Consider the following 21906-nt stretch of genomic DNA (forward strand, 5'->3'; position numbering starts at 1 on the left):
ATGGTATTCAAAATACTCGTACTCAATCGTGTACCACTTGCTGTTCGAATGTAAAAGTTCGATGCAGAACCAGTATTGATTGGCCAAATGCTATACAGTCGGCCAATCAACACTGGTTCTTCTCCTACCTTTAGAAGTCTTCTCCGTGCAGCTTCCCTGTGGCGTCTTCCAGCTCTTCATTCACTCTGCCAGGCATCGGGCCTGGGCAGAGCTGACTGCGCATGTCTGCTTGTAGCGCGGGCATGTACAGTCGGCTCTGCCCAGGCCCGATGCCTGGCAGAGTGAATGAAGAGCAGGAAGACGCCACGGGGAAGCTGCACGGAGAAGACTGCTCAGAGGATCCAGCCCGACCCTCACTCGTGGACTTGGTAAGTATAATTTGATCGAACGTTGCCTACCCATGAAACGAGCATTTTCCCCCCATAGACTATAATAGGGTTCGATATTCGATTCGAGTAGTCGAATATTGAGGGGCTACTCGAAGCGAATATCGAACCTTGAACATTTTACTGTTCGCTCATCTCTAATAGTGAGCAAGACTGACACAATATACATATATTTCCATCCTTTCCTTGAGTTTGGCTAAAGAGATTTGAGTTAGTTCATCAACTGAAGATCAGCAGGAGTGTGATACTTGGGACCCCACTGGATCGGCTGTTTGAAAATGCACTTGCACTTCATAGCCCATATAATGTCACCAGTCACATGGCCTCTTTGAAACTCAGTCCTACTCAAGTTAATGGCCTGAGCTTTTATATTAAGCACAGAGCCATACATTTGTGAATAGGTGAAGAGGCTGCAGCTCATATATGTAAATGAGTCTCCAGACAGCACAGGGGGCAGTCACAGGTTCTTCTCGAGATCATCTCTTTGCTGAATTTTAGTCTGAAAGCGTCGACTGCACATGTCCGTCAGCCATTTTCCTGTGGCCAAACAGACAATGGTGTAAGAGGCTCCAGGAAAATGGCCAAAGACACGCGCAGTTTGTGTTTTCAGATGAAGATTCAGTGAAGAGGCAGTCTCAAGAAAAGGATGGAGGGCATCACTGGAGAGTCTTTAGGCAGCACAGGGGATGTCCCCTGTACTGTTTGAGTGCAGGGGGACTGCCTCCTCTGCTGTCTGGAGACTCATTTGCATACATCAATGGAACAGCAGCGTTGAGAAAGATTTCTAAAGGTAGGGGAAGAATAGCCTTTGGTGGTAAGGCTATGGTGGTAAGTCAAAAAGGGATTCTAATGATAGAATCCCTGTAATTATTACACCGGAAAACCGATTTAAAACCTGCCCACCTAAGCCATTTTGTTTTTCTGTTGTTGAAGGGTTTTTGCGGGACAAATTGTTCTTAATAATGGTACAATATATTATTCTGTATAATGTACTAGAAAGCTAGAAAAAATCAGAATGGGATGGAATTGTAGAAAAGTGCATTTGGTCGACTTTCTCATAGGCTTCATTTTTATGGTGTTCACTGTTCAGTCAAATTACATGCCACCTGTATTCTATGTTTCAGTACAATTCTAGGGATACAAAGGACATCTTTTCTTGCAGGGCCAGGTGTACTTATTAATTTTATAATTTTGGGGAATGTTTATTACTTTTATCACTTTTTATTAAAATTTTTAGAAGTGAAACAGAATTTTTGTTTTTTTTCCCGTGTAAAAATATATTTATATGTTTGTAGTCCAGGAGTTTTTGGACACAGGGGGTCTGATCACTAATGCAACTTATTACTATGTTAATCCATGGCAATGGCTTGCAAAATATTGACACTTCTATTCCAGGATGCACAGAACACCTTGTAGTAGAAGTAATGCTGAGACAAGCCAGGAACCTTCAATAGGCTACTGACTGTCTTGGAGCAGATTGCTGGCCCCATATCTTGTTCCAGGTGCTGACAAAATGGCAATGTTTTGTTCACCTTTGCCCTTAATGCCCACTGATAGAGGGCATTTTTTAAGCTAGTAAAGTAGTGAGGAAGACCTTTCATGGCACAAGTACACAAGTACACAATGATTTATATAGCATTATATAGCAGTTTTGTATCTTTCTAATATTTCTTTGATAGTATGTCTTTGATACCATTATTGATGTACATACAGTATATACAGTACCATGCAAAAGTTTTAGGTAGGTGTGGAGAAAATGCTGCAAATTAAGAATGCTTTAAAAAAATTGATATATTATTAGTTTATTTTTGTCAATGAACACAATTAAGTGAATTAACAAAAGAGAAATCTAAATTAAATAATTATTTGGTGTATCAACCCATTGAGATGTTGAGTCCTGGAAGGGATGATATGGCCTCTACAAAGCCCTGATCTCAACATCATTAATAGAGATGAGCGAGTACTATTCGAAACTCCCGTTTCGAATAGCATGCACCCATAGGAATGACTGGACGCAGCCGGCACGCAGGAGGTTAAGCGGTCTGCAAAGCCACTTCCATTCATTCCTATGGGTACGTGCTATTCGAAACGGCCGTTTCGAATAGTACTCGCTCATCTCTAATCATTAAGTATGTCTGGGATTACATGATGAGAAGGATTTTGAGCAAGCCTATAGAAGATCTGTGCTTAGTTCTCCAAGATGTTTGGAATAACCAGCCAAGTTCTTCAAAAACGGTGTGCAAGTGTAGCTAAAAGAATTGATACTATTTTGAAGGCAAAAGGCGGTCAAACCGAATATTTCTATTTTGTTCATTCACTTAAAGGGGTTGTCCCATCACAAAGATCCTATCTATACTGCTTGTTAATGTGAATGTAAGACTTTTCCTAAATACATTGCTTCAGCAAAACTGCTTTGTTTGTCCACTATATTACTTTATTAATTTCTCTGTTGACACATCCCTTGACTTATCTGGTCAAAAGTCAAGTGATGTATCTGCTGATCTCAGGGGGAAGGGAGGAGGGGCTAAGTGCACAGGAGCGAGGCTGGAGGGGGGTAGTTTATACTTTGGGGGGGAAGGGGCCGCCAATACAGACCCAGCATCCATTGTAATAGAAAGGCGGATGCCGGGGAGTGTAGACGCCGGCACAGGTGCCTGCAACATCGCTACGCTCCTGCCCTACATGAAGCCAGCAGCGGCAGGAGCGATGCTGCTATTCTGGAGGGGAAGGGAGCGCAGGGCGGAGGAGCGGAATAGCAGCATCGCTCCTGCCACTGCTGGCTTCATGCAGGGCAGGAGCGTAGCAATGTTGCAGGCACCTGTGGCAGCGTATAACTCTCCCCGGCATTCGCCTCTCTATTACAGCAGATGCCGGGTCTGTATTGCATTGTAAAGGCTGTACGTCCGATGCCTAGCTGCATCGGCAGCGCACACGCAGGGCCAGCAGCATAGAAGCGATGACTTCGCGCCGCTGGCTTTGCATATGTAACCCCGCCCACCAATGATGCAACAAAGACGGAAGAAAGAAGAATTTACAGCATCGAAGACTGGTGAATATGCAATGTGGGAATACCCCTTTAAGTTAGTAATACTATTTTTGGAAGCATTCTTACTTGCACAGTATTTACACAGTAGCATATCTATTTTAAGTTTATTGTTGCACTCATTCTAATTTTCATTGTATGTATGTATGTGGTCAAAATATCCACATACATACCAATATGTCTTGGCCCTTACAATGTCTTTTCCATAGACAACTCGCTCCCCGACTTTTGCAGGAAACATTCTTGCAACTTCTACCAGTAAATGGAACATATTTAGACCTAAATGTTTGCTATAAAACACAAAAGAAGCCAGAAATCTCAGTCAAGTACAATTACGATCTAATGAGAAACTATAAACTTTCATTGATGCATATTTTATCACAGCACACGTCGTACGTGATCTAAAGATTCTGAGCTTGTCCCCAGAGACAAGGGGACTGAAATGTATAATCACGAATTCTTTTATGTTTTTTTTTCCATTACTGACACTGTTCTGATTGTAATTAACATCTTTTACAATGAAACATCAGTTAACTGTCACATCTACATATAAGAGAAGTAAAGATCAGTCAGTTTACTAAGTTATTCTTGCAAAGTTTGAAGGGCATACTAAGTGCTGAATCAGATAATATGGTTGTGGATCTGCATTTTCTTAAAGAGGACCTATTACTATTATTCACATGTCTTAGTAAATGCTTATATCCTTCATGTATTAATTCTGCAGTATCTATAACTCTTCACTGTGTTATTCCTCTAGGAGATATATGAGCTCTATGCACATCATAATAATTGTCTCATCTGACATAGACATCTGCTGGTTTACTAATATCAATGAATTGGATTGACATTTTGGGTTTTGGCATTGCAACATATCAGATTCCCAAGAAACACTTGACCTAAAGCTGATTGACTAATTATACTCATCATCACTTGAGCACATTGTTTCATTCAATTACTTTCTACAGCTCTATTTGCATATTTGCATAATATTTAATAAAGGTAATAGGGGGACTTTTCTAATTGGATCATTCCAAATCTCTAGAGTAAAGTATTTTTGGCACAAGGTTGACCATGGTATGCTAGAATGATTAAGAGTCCAGAACATCTTAAAAATTCTGGTGCACCTGCCATCAGTGTAACCAGTTCTTTTGCACCAGTAATAAAACAACATATCACTTTATGATATTATGTCACATTGTGATGTCATATTATGTAAAGCTTGTCATTTGTCTTTTTCATCCATTTCATACCCAACAGCAGATTTTGTGAGCAATGAGGGTAGATTGCACAATTTGTTTATTAAAATGTAGCATTTATTTATTTATTGTAAATACTATGCAAACACTAATGTCCTATGTCCTGAATGACTGTACAATAATAAGTCTTATGCAGTTATTCCTACCCCTTTGCGTAGGCTGTTTGGGCATTGACTTCTTTGTTCTTCAATGTTTTAATTTTTTCAACACCTGTAAAACAAAGGCAACAATGAGAGATAAAGAACGATGCAGTAATAATTTATTTTTCTATTATCTTACTGTTGTTATTTCTTCTATCATCATCTAACACTTGTTCTAGAGGGTGGCTGATCTATATGTGAGTACCTGTCATTTCACTTCATGTCATCAAGTCAAATAGAATGTGATTCAGTCTGATGGATTGTAAGATTGAGAGGCTTATAACTAGCTTACCTTTTACATGTGATATAGGCATGCTTAAACACAATGTATTGTCAATGAATCAATGACAGTTATAGGCTAAGTACCTCACCATTATATTTTGTATTGGGGCCAGAGATCACCAGAAAGGACACACATGTCAAAGTTGAAGAAATTCATGTGCATATGTATTGTAATGAAAGCCATTACTTTTAATAATGACCCGTGCACTTGAAGGCAACAATGATAGCCCTAGTAACACCTCGTAGGTCACTCTGCTTATTCATGGTATAATAGGATATGGTCAGAATTTGTTTTTTTTTATAAATAGTTCAGTCGACTGAAATAAGCAAAATGAACATAGAGGAACTATTCATTCAACACACACACACACACACACACACACACACACACACACACACACACACACACCTACAGAGCTATATATACATGTATGTAGTATATGGAAAAAAGTATAGGTACACCTACACATTAAACCTACTGGAGCTTTTATGACACCCTATAGATCTCTACTTTGCAACTAAAAATGCAGGCAAGACTTTCTAAGAAGGGCATTTTCTGGTATAGGCACTGATGTTGAACAAGAGGGCATGGCTTTCAGTCCTCCTTCTATTTCATCTCAAATATGTTTGATGGGACTGAGGTAAGTGTTCTGGGAGGGAAAGTCATTTTCCTCCACACTAACCTCACTATACTATGTCTTTATGAACCCTGTGCACTGGGGCAGCCATGTGGGCCTTCCCTAAACTGTTCCCTTAAAGTTGGAAGAATAAAAATTTTTTTAAAATGGTGTGGTATGCTAAGCACTAAGATTCTTCCTGGCGCCCTTAGTGGCTGCCTCGATACAGGGCTCCAAGCTGGGAGCAACCTTTATCTTTCCTTTCTCACTCTTTTTCTCTGTATCTTCAAAAATCCTGTAACCAAGAAACTAGCACTATGAATTTAGCAACTATAAATCGAATGGAAGACCCTGTGGAGTTTTTTGTTCCTTTTGTTTCTATTGTAAAGCATGGACTCAAGACCTGGTTCAGCTGGTTTTCTGTGTCTACACATGTGCCTATTACCATCCCCCCAGAGCTAGGACAGCATGTCTCACCATGCGGCATGGAAGAGAAACCTACATGGAAATGCTGACTTCTTCATTCAAGGAGATGATTTTTGGCGTCTATTGCTGATGTGTGAAGATGCTACAGCTGACTGGTATTTCTTTCTATTACTGTGGACACGTGGGACTCTGCTACAGCCTGGAAACCTACAATCACCCACCTACCCCAGGAGTTATGGAAGCTTGGCAAGAGAACAGCACCATGTATACCTGGATGGCTTCAGACTTCTTTGGGGAAGTAGAACACAGTGGTAAGGAGGAGGAGGGCTTGTGATGAAGGACATTTGGGGCATTTTTTTTGTGGTTAATGGACAATAGTGCTGATGCAAGATACCAAACTATCAGCTGTGAGCAGGAGATCTCACCACCTACCAAAGGAACTGCCACATGTTATCGTGATAGCTGCATATGTCCCCCACCTCTGCAAAAATGTTTTTCTGCCTGTTATATCTACATGCTGTGACCCCCCTCCTCGTGTCCTCCAACCACATTCGGCTGTATTATTAACATCACTCCGCACAGAGAACTAAATGATCCTGCAGTGTGTCTGTGTTTCTTTCTTTTTAGTTGCTATGATTCCTAGGATTTCTCTATCTGCCATGAGCTTCTATGTGTTTCTCTCTTGTTATACACTACTGTACCATCTTTGAAACTGTATCACTGAAATATCCCCATTGTGGGACTATTAAAGGAATATCTTATCTTATCTTATCTTTACCTTCAATGGAACCAAGCAGCCTAATTGAACCCCTGAAAGATAACTCTATAATATTATCTAGATTCCAGGGATGACATACTTTACACCAGTCCACTCAAAACTTGGCATTGAGCTTAGTGATGTAAGATTTACATGCGGCTACTCAGCCATGGTAAGCCATGCCAGGAAGGTCCTGGTGCACAGTTTTTGTGCTGACATTAATACTAGAGGAGGTTTGGAACTCTGCATTTGCTTAGCCAGCAGAGCATCTTGAATTTTTGAGTCGGCATAGCATTTGTGACTTTTAAGTATTTGGCAACCTTGCTCTAACTTGCGTGGTCTGACGTGAGTTACTGTGGTTCCTAAAAGCTTCCCCTTTTTAATAATATCACTCACAGTTGATCATGGAATACGAGTGTAGGAAGGAAGAAATTTCACAAACTGACTTGTTGCAACGGTGACATTCTACTACAGAACCAGGCTGTGAGCTTTTCAGAATGGTCCACTCTTTTGCTAACGTTCATAAAGTTAAGATGTGTAGTAAAGTGGTATATTCCCTGCATCATATTCCCAAATAAATAAGAGGTCATCAACGCAGCTACCATTCTAGACTGTGAATGACACATAAGGGTTTTTAGAGTCAAACAAGTAATTTTTTTCCCACCAGACCCTGTAAATATAAGAGCCCTAAAGCAGCATCTCTATGGTAGGTATGCACTCGTGTCCAACCTTCTCCATTGAGAATCAATAACACAAGTTTATCCACTTCAGCCTCTCTTGATAACTATACATTGATCTCCAATTGCTCTTTTCAGAAGAACAGAGGATAGAGTGAAATAAGGACAGAGGTAGATGAGTTTGTAATCTCACGGCACTAATATATGTTAGAGTTCTGCATGCTGCATAGCATTTGAGTCTTTCCTTAACTATTCTTAACACTGTATTTAATGTGAAGCATGAAATTTAAATAGAGGAAAAAAGCTGGATCTGCATATTTGTAATGTTCCCTGTGTTGTAGATAGATCAGTCTTTCATCTTTCTAGCTTTTTCATATGTTTTTGAAGTTCAGAGTTACAAGCCTGCACTAATATAAGCTACTGTATGCGTTTACTTAATATATTTTCCATTTCTTTTGAAATGACTCAGATCCTTGTGTCTTCCAATTTTAAAACCCCTACAGAGCAAAAGGGGTCATTTCAATAGTGAACCCATTCTTATTATCATTTCAATAAATAGTAACTCATCCGCTTGAAGTTACTGTATAACATTACCAACACAAGTAACATTGTCAGCAATATGTAAAACAGAAAGACTAAACATGTTACCTTTTTTATTTTAATTGTAATTATTATATTTCTATGAATTTTATGTGTGCAAACTTAGGAGAAATCATTAAAGCTATACACTGTGTCATGTCTAGTGCAAGTCCAGGGAGGACTTCAGATTCATATGTATAGTGAACATATTTGTTGCTTTCCACTATCCTCTTTGAGGGTAGAATAAAATAATGTAGTCAGACAGGTGAGCTATGAAATCCCCTTGCTAAGGCTTTTTTCCATTGCATTCTCTTTAATGCCACATTAATATTATAATGATGTTACTAAGACTGCATTCACATCTTCTTTGCAGATGCTGTCTAGAGACTCCGTCTCAGTGTATCAGTGTATGTTGAAAATTGCTGGACAAAAAGTCCTACAAATCTGATTTTTTTTTTTTGTCTGGTGGTATAATTTTAAAATAATGGCCACACAATGGATCCCATTATAGTTAATGGAGTCTGTCGGGCTTCATATGTGACTGTGATTGTAGCAGTCCACCTATCCATTGTTCTGGTCCTGTGCATATCCCACATACAATGGCGTAACTACCGTGGTAGCAGCAGTAGCAGCTGCCACAGGGCCCGGGACATTAGGGGGCCTGGTGACAGCCGCTACCGCTGCGTTTTTTGTTTTTTTTAATAGGCCGTTACCGGCTGGAATTACTCCAGCCGGTAACGGGCCCCATATACTTACCGATCCTGGCAGGGGCCGGGATCGGTAAGTGACACCGCGGGCCCCACAAGCACTGTTATACTCGGGGGTCTTTTCGGACCCCTGATTATAACGATTGGAGGCCCGGAGAGGTAAGAAACATAAAAAACACTGTTACTTACCTCTCCAGGCTCCGCGCAGGCTTCGGCCTACTTGCGTGACGTCATATGACCCGCGACGCAGGGCCCTGTCACATGACGTCCCGGAAAATGGCCGACGGAGAGGAGGGGAGTCGGGAGAAAGGTAAGTAAGAGAGTTTTTTATGTTTGTATCCCCCCCTTGGGTCTCCGATTATTATACTCTGGGGTCTGGGGTGGCCGCAAAATAGCGCCGTGTATACGGTACCGGCTCCCATTGAAAACAATGGGAGCGTATACGGCCCACAAAAGCTCCCGCGCCATCTACGTACCACATTACGTGCCATAATACATCGTGTGAACCCGGCCTAACACATCTAGGCCATGTAGGCACAAGGAAGTTGTGTTTGGGCTTCTGTTGAAAAATGGTTCTTGAGACCCTTGGAGAAATAACTGTACCATTGATTAACTAAACCAATGTAATGCTGACCTATCAGAAATTAAAGGTCCAGGAATAGACAACCCTTTTAAAGTTTAAATAAGTTGAGGGCAGTGAAAAAAAAAAATGCATACTCACTTATCCCCATTGCTCCAGTGTCCTTTCTAACCTCTTGATTCATCTGCTTTGGCAGCATCTTCTGACATTGCGTTGAAGCTGCTGATTGGCCTCAGCAGTCACAACGCCGGAAGAGACCCAGGAGAGCAGACAACCTGGGAGGCACAGGACGACACCGGAGCCATGGGGACAGGGGAGTATGCATTTAAACTTTAAAAGTTTTGCCTGGACAACACCTTTAAGACTAGAGAGGTCCCTCCATTATACATTATGCCACCCCACACAATAATCCTGAGAATAGGACTGTTGTGACTTTCCCCTTGTGAAGGCCTCTTCATGGCTTTGTTTGCATGGTCTACAGACCAGTCTTTAACTATCACTACATCTGAGACAAAAGATGGAATTCATCGAAGAAGATAAACTTCCAATCTCTGTTGTTATATTGCTGTGAATCATGATAACCTTTGAGAGCAGTGGTGTGAGGTAAATGGAACACCTTTAGCTATGCCTCTGGCTTGTAGCCCAATGTCAAGTATTATTATTATTATTATTATTATTATTGTTTATTTATATAGCACCATTAATTCCATGGTGCTTTACATGCCCTCTGATGGTTTGTGTTGCCACTCTTTGCCAACCTAGGTTTGGGATATGATGTCCAATTTCACTTTCAATTTTACAGTACAAAATGGATCACTACAAAATTCTTCAAGTAAAGATCCTCTTAGGGCCCCTTCACACGGCGTATACGCTCACTGCTTTGGAGCGTGTAAACGTTCCGTAGCAGCGGCGTCTAAAAGCAGATCGCATTGTTTTCTATGGGGGCCGGCAGACGTGCGCTCGCCATAGAAATGAATGGGCTGCTTTTTCCATTCATTTCTATGGGGAGCGCGCGTCTGCCGGCTCCCATAGAAAACAATGGGAAGTGCTTTAGACGCCGCTGCTACGGAACGTTTACACGCTCCAAAGCAGTGAGCGTATACGCCGTGTGAAGGGGCCCTTATTACTGTTATTCTAGTTGTTTGTTGTAATCCCAACCACCAGGATATGCAAAGTTGAACAGTGCTGACATCTCAGCCTATGTGCTTATAGATCGTTCTGAGTAATAAACCAAGGTCTCTCATTCCAAGGAATCTGTCCTTTTCATTTTGCGACAAATGGGGATGAATGGTACATCAATGAAATAAGGTTGTTGCAAACACATCCCACAACACTTGAAAACTTTTCTTTTAATCTGATTTATATGCCCCAACCACATGCCACAGTTTGGATGTAGTTGCTTTATGCTTTATCCAACTAATGAACTTGCTATCTCCTTGATTTGCATAACCTTACATGAGCTTGTCATTCTTTCGTAAGCTTTTGATTTTCTGGCAGCATTAGCATTAATACATGTATTTGTAATATACTTTATTAAGACCTTTTGCCTCCTTTCTGTGAAATCCTGCATTTTTTTTTCACTCTTTTCCTTGCCTTTCTATTGAGAGCGATCCCTTGTTCCCCATGAAGAGAAAATGAGGGTGGGGAAGGTTATTTCATGAAGGCTACATACATATATTTATAGTTCTGCTTGAATGATTTACAGAGATATCACAGGATGAAAACGCAGCCAGGATTGGGATATTTATAAGAAGCTACCTATAAATCTTAATCCCGACTGTGTTTTCAACACAGGATTGTACAGGAAGGAGCCAAAATTTGTTCATAAAGAATATTAAAAATGTATTAATGACTCAAAAGCTGCCATAAAATCTGAAGTTTTAGTTACTTTAATATGAAAAAAACATATTCCTTAAACAGTTTCCTGTCTATAGTGTTTTTTTATTTTTAAAAAATGGTGAAATGTTATGAAAGGAAAATTTACTTGTAATGTTTAGTGTTCTCATAATAGCAAAGTTATTCAAACTGCTATATGATGAGAAAATTCATGAAATATAATTCCTCTGGTTTCTAAAAATATATTATGAGACACTTTAATTGATACTTTACCCAAACTAAAGGTAACTATAAAGTAACCTCTTCCATGTGCCGTGCTGTTCCCTCTATTACTGCCGGCCATGAATTGATATTCAGCAGTGAAATATAGATGGATTGTACATGTCTTCTTCTATTCATATTAAAAGAGATTAGTGTAGAGAGAGGAAGCAATATTTGTCACTTGACAGACAATTCTTCCTCCTATCATCAGTACCAATAACAATAAAATCTGGAGAACTTGTCCATATCTCCTGACTTGGTATTGAAATGTATACCATGGTTTATTTGTTCTTGGTCCTACAGTAAGAAGACAAATTGAACAACAAAGGAAATAATGAACTTTCAAAACCAGTAGAAGTTTCTTGCATACGTTAAATGAGGGAATACTTGCCATGGATCATTGACTGTATATACTGTTAGACTAGGCTGGTGGCATTTATCAGTGTTAACAGCAATGAAAAACAGTGTTATTACCGTCTTGATGATGTCAACTATTGATTTTGCTTCATTGCACAAGTACTACATGGTGATGCTGATTGTGGATTGAGAATTGCTTAACAACAGAGCTTTTCACATCTAGACTGATGAGCGCTGTCTACAACACACTGTAGCTACTGGGGTAGACTTTCAGCTACAGGTTTCAATGTGCTTAAAACATAACTCAAGTGGTAAATGGAAAAAGTTTGGCTATGCATGGAATGATTCATCATCTATTAGGTGGCAAGAAACATTTCCATGATTACATCTTACCACATAGTAAGACTGTTCACATCATTTGCAGCCTACATTGCAGATTTCATCGTATTTGCTGGAAAATTACTCAATGACAAAACCCATGTCAGCTTGAATTCTACTTTTTCTGCTCCAGTGACAAAACAGAAAAACTGAATTATTAATCTCGATTTATACTCAGCCTAAAATGATTTATGCAGCATGCAAACGTCTTTATTCTGCCCTAATATAAATAGGTATGAGCAATTTATCTCAGTAACTTGGTCCCACTATATTTCAGATATTTTTATGTGGTTTGTTTCGGCTTGTTTAAGTACCTTACTAAACTTTTTAAAAAGTTGTCTAGTAGAGATGAGCGAACAGTGTTCGATCAAATAGCTATTCGATCGAATATCAGGTTGTTCGAGATATTCGATTCCAATCGAATACCACGTGGCAAACACAGTAAAAAATCGTATCCCCTCCCACCTTCCCTGGCGCTTTTTTTGCACCAATAACTGTAAAGGGGAGGTTGGACAGGAACTACGACAACGTAGGCATTGAAAGAAAATAGGAAAAAGCCATTGGCTGCCAAAATCAGGTGACCTCTGATTCATAAGAATAGTGTCGGCCATGTTCGTCTCATTTTCGTTTTGGAGAGATAGGGAGAGATTGTTCTCAGGGTGAGAAACAGATTTTAGCCTTGTCTAGGCTGGAAAACATTCTTATAAAACATCTCTTTTCAGAGCTACACTGCAGGAACACTGTACACATAGAGTGAACCTGCCAATCATGCAGCAGGGTAGCAGCAGGGGACGTGGGCAAGGACGTGGATATCCAGCTTAGTATCCAGTCCACAGTCCAGGTACTGGAGAGGGGCTACCAGCAGTGCCCCTCATCAGTAGTTGAAGGGGGCGAGGATGTGGATGTGGATATCCAGCTGGGTATCCAGTCCACAGTCCAGGTACTGGAGAGGGGCTACCAGCAGTGCCCCTCATCAGTAGTAGAAGGGGGCGAGGATGTGGATGTGGATATCCAGCTGGGTATCCAGTCCACAGTCCAGGTACTGGAGAGGGGCTACCAGCAGTGCCCCTCATCAGTAGTAGAAGGGGGCGAGGATGTGGATGTGGATATCCAGCTGGGTATCTAGTACACAGTCCAGGTACTGGAGAGGGGCTGCCAGCACCCAATTCACTCATCCTCCTCCTCCTCCCCCTCCTCCAACCCCAGCCCCTTCACCCTAATGTAATACTTAAAAAACCTCACTGAGGTTACCTCATTATTTTTTAGGGCTCCCCCCAAGGGCCTGCAATACAATTTTTTAGGGCTCCCCCTGAAGGGCCTGCAATTCAATGTTTTAGGGCTCCCCCACAAGAGGCTGCAGTTGCAATGCGCATGAAGACTCGATCACAGTAAATATTCTTATTTTTCTCCAATTCAATCTCTGAATGAACTGCTCTGAAAGATGGCCTAGGCACTGCTGCAATGGCAATCACTGGGTTTTCCTGTTCTGGTTCCAAAGAATATTGTGTCTTACTTGAAGAAGAGACAATCTTAGGGCTCATTCACACGGAGTAACGTGCCGTGTGACCTGGCACGTATACGCCGTGTGTGATTTTGAGCGCCGTATACGCTTCCATTGATTTCAGTGGGAGCCTGGATCGTATACGCCGTGTTATTTTGCGGCCGTGATTTTGCAGCCGCAAAATAACGCGGCGTATACGAGACTAACTCCCATGGAAATCAATGGGAGCGTATACGGCGCTCAAAATCTCACACGGCATATACATGTCAGGTCACGCGGCAAGTTACTCCGTGTGAATGGACCCTTAGGCTGACTACTGATTGCTTGTGCTGCAGCATTTGGAGTTGGGTCTGTCTGCCTTGTGATGAACTCTTCACACATACACACACACACACACACATCCACATTGACAGTTCAGGGTGGGTACTGTTGGTTTCCCATTGCCTATTCCATCTGTGGTTGTCATGGGGAACGTGATTTAAAGGGGTGCTTGGTAATGCTTCTTTAGCTTAAAATTTGGGTTTCTGTCCATACAATTGAGGAAAAAAGAAGGTTTCCAGGTATTTTTCCACTTTCATAGAGGTTTTTTTGAGTGTGGAAAGTGTCTAGTTGATAGGCTGTGATAGTGGGGAAAACTGTGACTTGGGTGTGTTAGATGCCCCCAAGCATGTTTCCCCTGCAGTCCCAGTTGCATTCCAGAGGTGTCATCATTTCCTGGGGTGTGATAGTGGACTTGGTGACCCTCCTGAGTCGAATAGTGGTTTCCCCTGAAACGAGCATTTTTTCCGCATAGACTATAATGGGATTCAATATTCGTTCAATTAGTCGAATATTGAGGGGCTATTCGAAACGAATATAGAATATCGAATATTTCACTGCTCATCTCTAGTGTCTAGTAAAGGGGCATGGCGGAAAGTCTTAAAATGCACCAAATTGCACCATTGTCCAGAGTCTGTGGTCAAACACGCCCTTAGTAAAAATTTACAATTTTACAATTGAAATCATTTAAGTGTATCTTATTTGTCATGAGGGAGATTGTTGATATTTTATGTTGCATGTGGTTCGGGCAATATGGAACTGCCGATAGAGTTTTGTATGTTTTGTTTTCGCAGATTTGCCATAAATATTACTCCAGGCATTGCTAAGGGAAAAGCCTTAGTGAAAATCATGTCATTCCAGCAAACACAGTGAGGGGGTTATAAGACTGCGAGAGAAGAAGATGGAGACAAAGTAATTGTAGCTGGAGTTACCACTCTCCTGCTGCTCCTAGCATGGCTTGGAGATGTGCAGCAAGGTCAGGGCCTTTAAGATTACATTCCTAGACATTCAATTTAACTGTAGGCCAAGTTTGGGGTCAAATGGTTCAGGCATTTGGATGTCTACAAAGGACAGATAAAGAAAACTTTGCTTTTGTAATATATAATATATATATATTGTAATATATACAGTATATATATTTTGTAATATATATATATAATATTATAATTGAGTAGTTACTTACCTATGTTTATGTATGAGGATTTGGAAGTGTAGCCCTAACCCTTCTAAAGATACTACAACCCCTGGCAAAAATTATGGAATCACCAGTCCCTGAGGATGTTCCTTCAGTTGTTTAATTTTGTAGAAAAAAAGCAGATCAAAGCCGTGAAAAAAAAAAAAAATAAAGGCATTTCATATGGCAACTTTCTGGCTTTAAAACACAAAAAGAAATCAAGAAAAATAATTTCGGTAGCCAGATTAGATTTTTAGAATAAGCACAGGGAGTAAATTATGGAATCACCCAATTCTGAGAAAAATATTATGGAATCATGAAAAACAAAAAAAATAACACTCCAACACATCAATAGTACTTTGTTGCACCACCTCTGGCTTTAAAGTGGTTGTCCCATCACAATGATCCTATCTATACTGCTTGTTAATGTGGATGTAAGATGTTTCCTAAATACGCTGCTTCAGCAAAACTGCTTTGTTTGTCCATTATCTTACTTTATTCAATTCATTGTTGATAAAACCCCAGACTTATCTGCTCAAAAGTCAAGTGATGTATCTGCCTGCTCTCAGGGGGGAGGGAGGAGGGGCTAAGTGCACAGGAGCGAGCCTGTGTATCTAGCTATTCCTGTGTCTACACCACGTGACCTAGCTTCCTGCTCTCAGATAGGGGAGAGGAGCTGCTTTCATTTCTGAACGTCTTCTGTTCTCCCAGTTATCAGGCTAGCTAATTCAACTGTGTTCATTATGGCAGAGACAGGCAGTCTCTGTATGTAACACAGAATGGAGTTGCTCTTGCCTGTACTTCATAGTCCCATATTGTGCATATAGTGGCGTTTGAGGACCTTTGATGACATCACAGGCCCTTCAGCCACCCCATAAGATCACGCTATGCGGTGGGCGGAGCTACACACTAATTTGGGTGGCGGAGCTAAACGGCAGGTTGCATGTGAAACCCCACCCACCAAATGATGTAAGAAACCAGGAAGAAAGAAGATTTTACAGCAGCGAAGACTGGTGAGTATGTGACGTGGGAATACCCCTTTAATAACTGCTTGCAGTCTCTGAGGCATTGACTTCATGAGTGATAAACATTACTCTTCATTAATCTGGCACCAGCCTTTTCTCATTGCTGTTACCAGACCAGCTTTGCAGGTTGGAACCTTGTCATGGACCATTTTCTTTCACTTCCACCACAGATTTTCAATTGGATTGAGATTAGAGATGAGCGAACATTGAAATGTTCGAAGTTCGAAATTCGATTCGAATAGCTGCTCAATACTCGACTGTTCGATCGAATATCGAACCCCATTATAGTCTATGGGGAAAAAATACTCATTAAGGGGGAAACCACTATTCGACTCAGGAGGGTCACCAAGTCCACTATGACTCCCCAGGAAATGATGCTAACACCCTGGAATGCAACTGGGACAGCAGGGGAAGCATGTCTGGGGGCATCTAACATGCCCAAGTCACTGTATTACGTCGGGATCCCTGTCAGCTTGCGATATGCAGGAGCTGACCACTTCCCATAGGAATGCATTGACCAGTGTTGATTGGCCGAATGCCATACAGAGTACAGCATTCGGCCAATCAACGCTGGTTCTGCCAAAGGCTCGTCTGTCAGGAGGCGGAGTCTAAGATCGGTCCACAGCAGTCTCCATTCTGGTCCGATCTCAGATGTAGCAGCGTTGAGCACACGCTGTGCTCTGCTACACCCTCAGATGCAGCAGACCTGAGTGTCTTCTGAACCCTGCTACATATGAGATGTAGCAGCATTGAGCGCACGCTGAGCTTTGCTACACCCTCAGATGCAGAAAAGCTGACTGTGTACTGAACCCTGCTACATCTCAGATGTAGCAGAACTGGCTGTGACTGTATAGTGACTGCATATATACTCGAGTCACATCCAGAGCTGCAGTCACTATTCTGCTCTTACATCATCACTTATACTCCAGTCACATACAGAGCTGCACTCACTATTCTGCTGTACATCATGTCTTATACTCCAGTCATATCTATAGCTGCAGTCACTATTCTGCTGTACATCATGTCTTATACTCCAGTCACATCTAGAGCTGCAGTCACTATTCTGCTGTACATCATGTCTTATAGTCCAGTCACATCTAGAGCTGCAGTAGCTATTCTGCTGTTACATCATGTCTTATACTCCAGTCACAGCCAGTTCTGCTACATCTGAGATGTAGCAGGGTTCAGCACACAGTCAGCTCTGCTGCATCTGAGGGTGTAGCAGAGCACAGCATGCACTCAACACTGCTACATCTGAGATCGGACCAGAATGGAGACTGCTGTGGACCGATCTCAGACTCCGCCTCCTCCGGCAGAACCAGCATTGATTGGCCGAATGCTGTACTCTGTATGGCATTCGGCCAATCAACGCTGGGCAATGCATTCCTATGGGAAAAAGTCAGCTCCCGCATATTGCAAGCTAACAGGGATCCCGACCAGATAGATCCCCAAAGAGCTGTGTGAGTAACATTCCCCCCTAAATAAAGGTAATCCCTAGATAACCCTGTCTGTACATCTATCCCTGTCTCACAGTCACATAGTTCACAGTCTCATTTGACCCGGATATTAAATCCATTATTTGTATAAATTGAAGGTCACCTGATTTAGCCAGCCAATTACTTTTTCCGATTTTTTTTCGATGCCTCCATTGTTGTAGTTCCTCTCCCACCTCCCCTGCACAGTTATTGGTGCAAAAAAAGCGCCAGGGAAGGTGGGAGGCCAATCAAATTTTTAGTGAGTTTGCCTCGTGGTATTCGATTGGAATCGAATACCTCGAACAGCCTGATATCCGATCGAACATGTACTCGGTCGTATGCTGTTCGCTCATCTCTAATTGAGATCCAGACTGTTTGCAGGCCATGACATTGACCTTATGTGTCTTTCTTCAAAGAATGTTTTCAGTTTTTGCTCTATGGCAAGATGCATAATCATTTTGAAAAATTATTTCATCATCATATGTAGTACATATTGCTCGTGTCTGAATGCAATCATATGACATAGCCTTATAAGGTTATACCAGTTCAAATTACTGTACGTTGTCATGCAAAACTATTTACCTCCTAACTCAATCCCTTTTATGGCTGATGATTCCTCTCCGCATTGAAGCAGATTTGACCTGGATTTTCTATAACTTTTGTGTTCTCCCCCAGAATATAATAAGTGTAGGCCTAGCGGCAGTGCAGAAGCACAATAAACACATACCTCACCTCTCCTGGGTATCCTCTCGACATCCAGCATATTCCTCAGGACTTCTTCAAACCTCAGATACCAAGACAATGCCCAGGAGAAATGAGTGAATGTGAGCATAAGTGATTATTACATTTTCGTACCTCCCTTGGGCCTACACTTATTATACTCTGGGGTCTGAAAAGTTCCCAGACTATAATTATAGTAGTTTCAGTTTGGGCCATGAAACAAAAGAGGCCTAGCAAATATTAATAGAAAAATCTTATTAGTTTCACCCATTTCTACCGATTAAGCAGCCTAACCTTAAATACTGTGTGCAAGACAAGACCACATGAAGCACAAACTGCTGGTTGATCATTGAAAAGGCTCCATTGAGCAGATATAAAAGAGCAGGATTGAACGGGTTGATGCAGAGGTGAAACATGAAGGTCTTTATGCAAAACAGGGCCGTCATGCGATGTATAATACTGTTATCTTTTATATGACAGAAGAAACTTTGGTCCATTCAATTCCAAAATCTCGGTGTGCTGCTACCTCTGCACCTCTTTTGGCTACGTCAATCCCTGGTGACCAGCAGTCTGTGCAAAACTTTATGTTTCTCTGGCACTTTCCTTATTAATTCAGGTCTCCCTATATACGTGCAGTTGTTCATCACATTTTACTATTAAAAAAAAAGCAACAGAGCTAGAAATTTTTAATAAATGAAAGTCCCAAGATCTGTATAACTAATGCATAGTTAAGCAACTATATACTCTACCATATAATTTTTCATGAATGATTAAAAAAAAGCATTTCTGGGGTGTAATGAATCTAGAGGCATTTCTGTTTGAGAAAGATAGTGGGGATTTTGAGCTAAGCAAAATTATCTGTGAAGCAAGAAGATGAAGGTCAATTGTCCAAATTCCTGCAACTATCCACTTTTTTATATTTGTAATGCTTGCACACTGCACATTAAATAGATTTAGTCGATGGTAGGATTTACGTTTTTTGTGACAAGTGTAACACCTTAAATGCTACCTAACAAAAATGAAATAGCTTTAACTTAGTCAGCTAAACAGAATTGTCATAAAGACAACCAAATGCTGGATTCCTGCGAATTTATGCAAATAAAATAAACAGATGTACAAATAAAAAATACATTTTCCGTCATATGGTACATTTATAAAATGCACTAACTAAAGAAAGACAAGTCTATTGCCTTATACGCTATATAGATATTGGGATAACCAAGTGGTTCATTCCTTTCTCATATAAGAAAATATAATAATAATATAGCATATATATATATATATATATATATATATATATATATATATATATATATATATATCTATGAGCAAACATACAGTATTCATTTCTACACTTAGATGGTAGCTCTCACTGCAAGGGGTGGTACAGGGTTATTCTTTGCAGCAGTCACCTCTTTTACATTAGAGACATGATTACAATAGACGTTAACAACTCTGTAGATAACACCACATAGCACTCATTATTGCATCCAATGCTGACAACAGATAATGTCACAGATTATCTACTCCTCCATCCCTCTCTTCAGTCTATTGTTGTCCATGGCCATGAGAGTGCTGTAAAGCATGTCACTATATGCTGTTTGCAGGACAAAGGAAGCTGAGGAAGGATGACAGGACCCATAATCATGCACAAAAAAAAACAGAATTAAAATATCTACAATCAGAAAATAAGCAGATTAGAATAAAGTAATATATCTGGTTTTAATAAATAAGAAATATGGCAATACATTCCTTTTAAGGGCTTTTTACAGAGACCAATAATCTTTCAAACAATTGTTAGAATGATCTTTATCAATTATTACACACTGTAAATATGCACAATGATTAAACAACAGTCAATAATTCTCTTCTTTGGCATTGACAATTTTCTATATGTTAAAATAAACATAATTGTTGGTAGCAGAGACACTCAAGTAAGGAGGCATCTGTCTGACATTTGTGATGCAATAAGTATGAAAGGAGGAAAGCATCTAAGTCACAAGAAATGCAATGTATTGTAGTATAGGCAATAAATGCAAGGCTTGCAAATCTAAACAGCATGCAACTTATAGCAGGGCTTATTATGGGTAATTTATCTGCCTGTTTAAAATGAATCTTATTGGGGCCATAGGAAATGATGGAGCATCTCTAAGGGGTAGCATTACTAATAACGGTGTTCCGGATATTACACCCTAGGGTAAGTGGTTTTAATTCTCCTGTATTTAGAATTTATTTCCAGATAGCCCTTTTAAAAATAACAGCAACCAATAGGCCTCCAAATTCCAAATGAAGGCTAGTACAAATACGATATGACAGTTTCTATTGGCAGTAATAGTGCCTGACACTCTGTAGTGAAAGAGTTCACAAATGACTTTCCAGGGAAACTACAGTGTCAGGACCAATCTTGTCTTGGAAATTCTATAGGTGCCTTTATGAAGAAAAATGCTTTATTTTGATAGACAATTCAGGACTTCATTATTGTACTTGTATAAGACGGGCACCTGGCTGATGTTGGTGTACTGTTAGACTAAAGTATAATCCATGTTGGTATGATAGTATGTTTACCAATACTGTAGTCCTGAATGGCAATTTGTCTTGATTGCTCAAGAATGGTGGAGACTAGAGCAAAAATTCAGTGTAGTATAGTCTATTATAAGATGTAAAGGTGGATGCAAAGAGGTGGAGTTGGTGGAGGCGGTCCCCTTTAACCCTCTCCTGACATCTGCCGTAATAATACAGAGGATGTCAGGACCTTAAATATTGTGCCAGCTCTTTTCTGATCTCATACACTAACTCTTCAGATGCCTTGATCAAATGTGACCAATGCACATAATCAACCGATCTTCCTCAACGCCATTGCCCAGAGTGAAACACAGGGTGTCGATCCATTTCCATGACATACAGGAGCTTAGGATCGGGGGATAATAACACTCCATAGGGAGTGTGCACCTTTACAGGCATATGGAGACTTACAAGCCATTTTCGCTCCACTGGGGGATTATGAGAAAAATATGCAAATCTGTTTTCCAGGATCTCATTAGGAAAACAGTGCCTCTGTTTGCTGTCTCTTAGGACAGCCCCCTTAACATCATGCATGACTTTTTTTTCAATAAGCTTAATGACATAATGCGGGGGATCCTGGTCTATAGTCTATCACTCTGCCAAACTAGTATCCCTACATTGTGCTGAAGAGATCCAACAGATCAAAACAGCACTGTCCACAGCTGGGAATCTGTTCCTTTTGGAATAGAAATACTAGTTTGGCAATGATCCCCGCATTATGTCACTGGACTTATTGAAAAAAGTCATGCATGATGTTAAGGAGGCTGTCCTAAGAACAGCAAACAGAGGCACTGTTTTCCTAATTAGATCCTGGAAAACAGATTTGCATATTTTTCCCATACAGGAGCT

General features: G+C 40.7%; 1 protein-coding gene across 2 annotated transcripts in view; it reads right to left on the minus strand.

Moving 5' to 3' along the window:
* The window catches only part of CDH20 (cadherin 20), a 334567-nt gene that overhangs the window by 263652 nt on the left and 49009 nt on the right, over window positions 1-21906 (minus strand). For both annotated transcript variants that reach the window (XM_075270928.1, XM_075270927.1), the window contains exon 2: window positions 4832-4895. The gene's annotated coding sequence lies outside the window, so the exon portion shown is untranslated. The remainder of the gene's footprint in view (window positions 1-4831; window positions 4896-21906) is intronic.

The sequence above is a fragment of the Leptodactylus fuscus genome, chromosome 4 (assembly GCF_031893055.1).
Source record: "Leptodactylus fuscus isolate aLepFus1 chromosome 4, aLepFus1.hap2, whole genome shotgun sequence".
Lineage (NCBI taxonomy): Eukaryota > Metazoa > Chordata > Amphibia > Anura > Leptodactylidae > Leptodactylus > Leptodactylus fuscus.